A 10,329-nucleotide genomic window follows, 5' to 3' on the forward strand; every position below is an offset into this window, starting at 1 on the left:
GTAGTTACTATCAATATCATGGTTGTAACGGGTAACGGGAAATCAGGGTTCGATTCCGGGGAGGGTGTCTGAGAAACGGCTACCACATCCAAGGAAAGCAGCAGGCGCATAAATTACCCACTCCCGGAACACGGAGGTAGTTAAGAAAAATGACGATACTGGATTCATCCTATGTAATCGGAATGAATGAGTTCTATATCTCTAAATAAGAATAAAGTGTGTTAATATATATTTTTAATAGTAATTAGAATATATATATGTACATGTAAAACGACTTAAGTACGTGAACGTGTCATGCACTAGGTATAACCGTGTGTTATGGACGGGCGGGTGGGACTAACGTTATACCTGAGGTATAAACGGCGGTAGGAATATATTCGTAAGCCGTATGGAACGCGGATGGTATTGGTCAGTCAAAATAAAAATTTGTTTATATATATATAATATTGATGACAAGCACGTGTGTAGGGGTACGATAACCAAAAATAAATTTATACAGGAATAGTATTGCCGGCGTGTGATGAGCGAGGCGTGGGGTGGGGTGAATGCGTTATGACAGTCTAGTCTAGACGACGGAATATGCGATAACGCGTGGCGTTTGGAGAGTTACAAACATACATACATACATACATACAGGTGAAACTAATATAAGCGTGTTAAAAAGTGAAACACCTACTCGAGCCGTTCATGCGGTCTCGTTTCTTAAATTTGACCTACCGAAATTTAATGGAAATATTACTGAGTGGTGCTCATTTTGAGACACATACGAAGATTTTGTTCATAACAATAAGGAGATAACTGTTATTATGCGCTTTCATTTACTGACGTCATGTCTATCGGGTCAACTGTTAACAATAATAAAATCGGTCCCACTAACGGCAGACAATTACACAATAGCCTGGGACGCATTGAAAATATGAAAATAAAAGATTACTAGCTACAAAGCATTTAGATAAAATATTCACTTTTAGTCCTATTAAAAATTAATCTGTTTCATTACTTATTAATTAATATTAATACATTACTTATTAATATATTCCGTGAAAATATAACGACTATCAAAAAACTTGGCATAGAAGATGTTAGTGATTTTATTCTATTTTATATTGAATCTCGATCTTTGGATATAGAGACAAGGCGATTATTTGAGGCGAGCATTTTACAATCTAATATACCTACTTTAGAAAATATTTTGGACTTCGTGTCACAAAGAGTTTATATTTTGGAAAATATCAGTACTATTGATAACATAACTGAAACCGCTGTCAAAGTTACGGGCAAAAGGGGGCAGTCCAACATTACTAGTCAAGCGTCTTATGCAGTGTCCGTGGCGTCACACAGATCCAATATATATGTATGTTGCCAACAAGAATATACGATTTATCGGTGTTACACTTTCATGAGGAAAATGGTTTCGGAGAGAAAAAAGTTTATAATAAATAAAGGATTATATTTTATTTGCCTTATGAGTGGACATACGGACATTTCATGTGTCAGTGAATACAATTGTAAAAATTGCTTGGGAAAACATATAATACATTGCTACACGACGAAAGATGTTATTCTTCTCAAATAGACGATGTCAGAGGCGGGGAAGAAGAGACAAGTTCATCATCAACGTCAGATCAAGTAGGTGATACTTCTCAAGTGTTTTCAGGTTTGGCTCGCTCAGGGACCAACGTATTCGGCACAGTGGTAATTCGCATAACTGATTTGGCGGGAGACCATATGCTGTATGCGTGTTGCTCGATAGCGGTTCTGAGAAGTCACTGATCACCTCTGATTGCACAAATAAATTCCCTTTAAAAATATAAAAGGTGCAGATGAGTTGTCGGTTTAGCTCAACAGCCAGTCGCTCAATCACTGGGGGAAACAACCTGTACTTTTGTTCCTATAGTAGCGAAATAACCTAGTTTCATAGCATCGAAGATTTTAGTTTTACCACAAATAACCAAGATTATGCCACATGCTAAATTACCTAACACGATACGAGAACGTTATAAAAATTTAACCTTAGCTGATCTTTTATCAGTTGATATGTTGATCGTTAGTGATTTGTTTCCACTTTCATTATCACAAACAGTGGATATAATACATAGTCCGGGTTTTTAAGCCATGAGTACCCATTTGGGTTGGGTTATTTTCGGTTCGTTGCAAGAGTCATCCGAGTCGTCATTTAGTTCGGAGCTAGTGAGTGATGACAACCCAACAGTTCAAACTGTTCTGAGACGTAAAACAAGAAGACGTTGCATTAACTCATTATTTCGTGAGAATTTGTTAGATGAATTAACGAACCGGTCGATACTATAACATAGGAAAAAGGACTTATCACGGTTTATATGGTATGATGGTTTCGGACACAGTACAATATATTGAAAGACAAATGGAAGGTCTAACGCAAAACAGGCATAAACGGCGCATAGTAGTCAATCACGTCGTATAACTCAATACAAAACCAATCTTTCAATTATCTCTTATCCTTTCACTCTTCCCATAAGCAGTAGAAGGTGCTACTTATTATTTACTCTAATTTCATACATTTTTATCATTGTTGAATTTAGCTTAAATTTTTCTTTTTTTTTTCTCTTAAGTTTTAAAACAAACTTTCTCATAAAATATATTTTAAGTTGTGTTTGATAAATAATTTTATTAATATTTATTCAATTATTTTAATTAATAACAAAGGGATGAGGTACAGAATAATATGTTTATGTTTTAGCTTCGATGCGAAGCTGAGAAGGTATTAATTTTACTATGATGTGTTTTTTTTTTGTGTCTGTATAAGCTCAATCTCAGTTCTCGCTGGACATATTTTGATGAAAAATATGTCAAAAGATCACAAACCGTATCTAGTGGAAGACATTATCCTGAAAATTTGAAAAAAACTCCCTCGTTTCCAGTAAACGGGGGAAATCCCCCAAATCGTATAATACGTTTACTACATTATACATATAGTGTTCCCATCGATAAACGTACATTAAGCAATAATACTTTTAAAAATAATAGACTGACTAAGAGGCCAAGAATGAATATGTGTACAATAACACGATCGACAAGTGGTACTGGTGTTGGCTTTATTAATGACGGTTTGAAACAAAATAATGGTTTTGTAAAAGTGAACTCGACTTTCCAAAATAAAGTTCAAATATTTTTTATTAAACACCATTCCGATGTTGATAATATTACAGGGTATATAGATTATATTCAGAATGATATATAACAATTATTGAAGGATGTTACAACATCTTGTATAATTAAATTTGATGTTGTGTTAAAAACAACTTATTACCATAATGTTCACGAAGAAGTCAAAGACGGTGCGTTTAAAACAAGTAACAAAAGAATTGATAACAATACAGACTATTCTAAATTAATTGATTCGATGGTTTTAAAACTTAAAGACGAAAAAGATAAAATGGAAATCAAAAACTCCGCTTGGTCATTAATGTTTGTCGAAGGTATTCAAATACGTGTACATAGATACAATTCTTTAGCTGGTAGTAGCTATATTAAATTACCATCATCCATCGACAAAAGAAAAGCTGTAATAAATGTTCAGAATTAAAACGATAACATGTGATTAAAATAGGCTATATTAAGTAAATACATAACCAGTAAAAGAAACTATCAACTTTTAGATTATCATAACTGGTATGTTTCGTGTTGTTCTTTGCAACACGTGTAATTTACAACGACGATATCCAACCTTTCTTCCGGTCGTTATTCACGGGTTGAGTAACTATGACGAACATATGATTATTCCCGAACTAGCATTCGATGATAAAGATATAACAGTTATAGCCCAGTCAGAAAAACGTTACATATCGTTTAATAAAACTATATCTAGTTATTTTCAACTACGGTTTATAGATTCGTACAAAATTTTGTAAGAGAGTTTGGCAAAACTTACATCAATCTTGCAACTCGAAGACTTTATCGAGATGAAAAAGGTTTTTGATTCATTGGAACTGGTTACAAGAAAATCTGTGTTTCCGTATGAATATGTAGTCAATGTTGAAAAACTACATGAATGTTAATTGCCAGACCGTGACAGTTTTTTGACAATGTCCACGTTTTCCGAAGAAGACATGATCACGCAAGAAAAATGTGGAATTACTTTGAGTGTAAAACATTGGGAGAATATAGCGATAAATACTTAATGGTTGATATAATGATAAATGGTTATTATTAATAATTTTAGTGACATCTGTTATACAATTATAAAATAAAAAATTATTAATGATTTTTCAGATACTAACAGACGTATTTTAAAAATTCCGTTCGCAGTGTATGATAAATTATAAACTCGATTCTGCTCATTATTACACGTGTCCCGGCCTTATGTTCGACGCGATGCTAAAGTACACTGGTGTTAAACTAGAACATATTACGGACAATGATAATTTGTTAATGTTTCAATCGGCTATTCGTGGTGGACTTTGTCAGGTTGTTCAATGCTATGGTAAAGCGAATCACCCAGGATTAAATGACTACGATTCGAGCAAACCTCACAAGTATTTACAGTATTTCGACGCCACTAATCTCCATTGTACAGCAATGATGAAACCTATGCCGTGTGGTGAATTTGAATGGGTTCTACTATCTTTAGTTACACATTATTCTTGAATTATTAACTATGTAATACTTTTTAAGTTCATCCCTTATGCCTGGTAAGGGTGTCAACTTTGTTTTTTTAAATGGTAACACATATTTTTAATTTAATAAAATGTTTGAGTTTTTAATTCAATAATAAATGGCATTTGAATTTTTAATAAAACTTAATTTGTTTATTAGATATAAACATTTAAAGTTTCAAATTTTTGAGTTAATATATAAGTGTAATACACAAGGGATTACAAATACAGGTAGCTAATTGTTTTTTTATGATATTGCTATCATTCACGCATTGTTTATTATCAATTATGACTATCAATAGATATACTTTTTGTATTGTCAGTTAGTGTATTTATAAACTCACAACAATGCACCTTACTATCATTGATAATAACAATGCTGTGTACCTGCTAATATCGATGTCATAAAAAATCAATTAGCTACCTGTATTTGCAATCCCTTGTGTATTATACTTATATATTAACTCAAAAATTTGAAACTTTAAATGTTTATGTCTAATAAACAAATTAAGTTTTATTAAAAATTCAAATGCCATTTATTATTGAATTAAAAACTCAAACATTTTATTAAATTAAAAATATGTGTTACCATTTAAAAAAACAAAGTTGACACCCTTATCAGGCATAAGGGATGAACATAAAAAGTATTACATAGTTAATAATTCAAGAACAATGTGTAACTAAAGATAGTAATAAAAAAAAAATTTTTAATTATTATTACTCTATAAATAATTGAGGGGTTATGATAAAAAAATCACTCTGTATATATATATATTAAACTATATATTTTATGTTTCCAGGTAAAAAATTGGATGTTGTACACCATCAAAATATTTATTTAGTAAAAAGTAGTTCGAAAAAGCTTGCTCGTCTGGTAGCCAATCCATCATTTAAAAGCGTAACAATTTTTTACGGAAAATTTTGTAGCTGTACATATGTATAAGGAAAAGATACAATTTTTAAACCGATTTTTAAACAATTTGTTACCATACTTTGACACCTCAAATTATGAAAAAAGTAATCCATGTTACAGTAACGCCAAAACCAAACAACTGAGTACGTTCAACAATGTAGCTGGCGGCAAGCATATAGAAGAAATTGTTGCGTTATCACCAAAAGTGTATGCTTACACTATAAAATTCGATGGCGATGAAAAAAAGTTATGCAATGTGAAGAGACTGAAGGGTGTCGTTATGCGAACGATTGGAATAAAACATTATTTAAAGTGCTTGAAAGAGCAATTATCAATTAACCGTAAAACGTCAACCATCAGATCCAAAAATCACATTTTACAAATAATAGAAATGAAAAAAGTTGCTTTAACCTGTAAATATGACAAACGTGCATTAGTCGGTGGTGATGAAAAATACCCGGATATATACACAAAAGCTTAGGGTCATTATTCTTAAAAATAAACAAAAAATGAGTTAAAAAATTTTTTTTTTTGTTTAATATATTAAATTAATTTAAATTGTAATTATTTGTATATATATATATATATATATATATATATATATATATATTTAATTCAATTAATTAAATTGTTACTTTTATAGACAATATAATATATTTATCTATGTGTATAAAAAAAAAAAAATTATTTTACTAAACAAATAAACTATTATTTATTTTAGCAAATATGTATACATATATATTATTATTTCATAATTATTATTTTTTTTATACTTATGTATGCAATAGAAAAAATACAATGTATTTTCCCAGTTGTTCAAGTCGTTTATAATAAAATAAATATTGTTACATTAATTTAAAATAATTTCCTTGAATTAGTATAAAGTATAAAGGGTGGATCTAAAACTTATTTAACCACTTATAAATTAATATTATATTAATTATCAAAGCAAAAAAAAAAATTTTCAATATTATTATTTTTTTATAAGAAACCAAGTGGTCAGTGGTTAACTTATCACTCTGTAAATTTATTTAAGTAACATATTTAAAAATATTTTTATGTAAACGTTAACACAACGTTTACTTTTATTTGTGGAGGGGTGGTCTAGCCCCTTTAGTTGCATATATGATTTGTGAGGATCATATATGAAAATGATAAAGAGGTTGAATTTTATTTTTTCGATTGACGTCTGTGTGTCCCGAAAATGTGTACCACATGACAAGTTTCTTTAAAACCCTCCGTCAAATCCATCCTGTATACAGGGCCGTTTTTAAGGGTTGTTCGTAGGTGTAATAAATTTACAGTGGCGAATTTAATTTAATAATTTTTTCCATCTTACTCTACATACAAAAAATTTAAAGGGGCAGAAATGAGATTGAACCCTTTAAAATAATTTTTTTTTTAAACATTTTCATATTTTATTTTAACTTTTGGGGTCAGCTTAGCCTAATGGGTAGAAATTTATGTTTAAGTGCACTGTGATCCGAGATCAATCCCCAGGTGGCCAAGATTTTTCTTGTGATTTGCTCATTGGTGGTATAAGGTCTCTGGTGCAAGTCAGCCATAATAAAAAGTAAGGCAGAATTTATCCGGCTTACCCATTCTGTATACCACTAGATAAATCTAAAAAAACATCGATATATTACTATAGAGACCTATCATGTAGTATAATATAGACTCAAATAATTTAAAGAGACTATTTATTCGAACGAACTGCAACTTAGATTTATCTAAAACAAGAACACAATAAAAAAAACAATATAAGTGACAATTTAAGCAAGTTTGAATACAACTTATCATATCGTTTTGAAAAAAGATAATGGACGTGAGAGAAGATGGTTTTTTAAAAATTTAGTTGATTAAATTTGAATTTAGATTTAACCTTAAAAAAGTGTGAGTTTCTGAAATAGTTCGGAAAATATTATTTATAGAAATTATTGTGATACCATCAGAGATTCTCTGTGGCGGTGTCATAACGTTTCTCTCTGTTGAAAAGAAATATGACCAGTGGCGGCTCGTGGCTTGGACGACGGGACTATCGCACCCCCTACTAAAATTAATTAAAAGAAGAAAGTTAATTGTATATTCTTAATTCTACATGTTTATTAAAAATGCAAATTTTTAAATAGTTTCCCCACTACCAGCACCCACGAGCCGCCATTGATTATGTTTATTAGTTTCATTAGTTCATTAGTAAGTGTTGAATGTAGAAGCGTATATAGGCACAGGCCCAGGCCTAGAGTGACAAAATTTGGAGGGCGGCAAATTTTAACAATCTTATTTTTTTTACAAAATTACAAAAAGTATTTTTCATTTGATGAAATCAAATTTCACTATTTTTTTTTTAATAGAAAAATTATTTTTATATAAATTATATATTATACTAGGCTCCGTCTAGCTGGGGCTCCGTCCTAGACAAGGAGACCTACGAGCCTTACGCGACTTCGGCGCGTAAGCCTCTTCGGGCCGTCATCATAAGTAGGCCACCGATTCCGATAGGGGTACGATAAGTGTTTTGCAGAAAAAATATTACATCAGAATCAGTGTAACAAAAATATATTAAAAATGTTATTATTAATATCAGGAAAATTCAAAAAGAAAATATAGTAAAATGTATTGGGTATAAGGTTGACGTTTGTTAATGAGGTATTCCCTTTAGGCCTATTCAAAAATTATTTTAGGAGGGTATTTAATATTTTTTACTTTGTTAAACATGTTATAGAATTTTTTTTGCTAAAAATTAAAGTAATGATGAAAAATAGGATATTAGTTCCTTATTTATTAGAAGTTGCCTAAAAAATATTGATAGCTCTGGTTTAAGGGGGGCCCATATCTCTTAAATACACCCCTGGTATACACAAAAATTATTAATATTCTAATTATAATAATTGTGTTCATATAATAGAATAATTAAAAAAAATTCAGCAGGTTAATATACGTGGGACTATGTAACAAATTTAATTTTTATAAAAATATTGGTAACCGCGATTTAACGTTGGACACCATAATTGTCATAGATGAATCCCAATTTAAACGATAAACTCATAGACTCATACATCATATATGAGAAAAAAAAGATTATTAATAATGCACTGTTCTGATAATGAAAGTACAACACATATAAAATTATAACCGTCTTGAAATTTATATATAACATATAATATTCCTCGATAAAATATATTTGCACATAGCACTATACAGGGTGATTCATTAAGGATAAGACACTCGTTTACTCAGTAACTATTGAAAATTTTAAATTTTTGGTAAGGAAAATATTGTTTGATTCAAAAAACACAGAGTTTTGTCAACAACTAGTGTGACAACCGCGACACCACGTGAAAACTTATGATTAAAAATAAAAAAATTTACTGGTCGCTGAACTTTTTTTTTGATATTTTAACAAAAAACAACAAACAGCCCCTGTTATTAATATTTTGATCATATATTACGATTAGTATATCAAAATAGTTTAATTTTTACTTGAAAATACAAATTTTTTAGTTACAAAATTTTAAGTTGAAAATTGATAGCGTGGATATCATAATTAGCATATATTTCTCGTAAGTCTCAAGTAAGCTCAAAATTAAAAGAAAACCCAGCACAGGGGGGTCGCAGCACAGTGGTGCCGTGGTATAGTTGGATCAAGTATAATGATATCTGACAGTGATTAAAATCACTATCAAAAATAAACGCTTCGATGCAAATCTTTAGATTGTGTTTAATTTTAAAAAAATTGGTGTATTATTCCAAAAGCTACATGATCTGCTAGTTCCTTATTAATATCTTGATTAAGATAGAGCATGTCAAATTAAAAAGGGATTATTAAAAAATATTATTTCTCATAAAAAAATTGTGTTGATCCATACACTTTTCAATAAGTTATAACACTTTAAAGTAAAAAATGTAAATTATAAAATCGAAAATTTTCACACAAAAATAGCATTCGATAGCCGTTTTCACCATGAAGACAAGTCCAGAGGTCAATTTTTTTTTTTTCAAATTATAGTATATTACATTAGCTTTAATTTAAGATATATATAAAAGTGTCAGACCTTCCGGAACATTTTCAAAAGTTAAGTTGAAAAAGTTAATTTTTTGTGAAAAAGTTGTCATTTTAAATCCCCCCCTGTGGGCAGGTTAAGTGTCAGATTTACAAAAAAAATATACCAAATGATAAGTAAAGACATCAAGCATCTATATAAAAAAAAATTATATTGATATGTTCATTTTTGAAAAAGTTAGAGCATTATTAAGTTAAAAATATAAAAAAAAATTATTTTACAAAAATCGTAATTTTTTATTAACTTTGATGTCAACTTTCACCACGAAGACAAGTCCAGAGGTCAAATTTTTTTTTTTCAAATTAAAGTATATTACATTAGCTTTAATTTAAGATATATATAAAAGTGTCAGACCTTCCGGAACATTTTCAAAAGTTAAGTTGAAAAAGTTAATTTTTTGTGAAAAAGTTGTCATTTTAAATCCCCCCCTGTGGGCAGGTTAAGTGTCAGATTTACAAAAAAAATATACCAAATGATAGGTAAAGACATCAAGCATCTATATAAAAAAAAATTATATTGATATGTTCATTTTTGAAAAAGTTACGGCAGTTTTTAGTAAAAAAAATTGAAAAAATTTCGAAAATTAGCGATTTTTAAATTTGTAATTTTTTTGCAGGTTTCCCCCATTTATGGGGAACAAGGGATATTTTTTCAATTTTGAAGGGTAATGTCTTCGACTAGATACAATTTGTGATCTTTTGACGTATCGTTGAAAGAAATC

This window comes from Daktulosphaira vitifoliae, unplaced genomic scaffold (assembly GCF_025091365.1).
Source record: "Daktulosphaira vitifoliae isolate Bord-2020 unplaced genomic scaffold, ASM2509136v1 Scaffold_1, whole genome shotgun sequence".
Lineage (NCBI taxonomy): Eukaryota > Metazoa > Arthropoda > Insecta > Hemiptera > Phylloxeridae > Daktulosphaira > Daktulosphaira vitifoliae.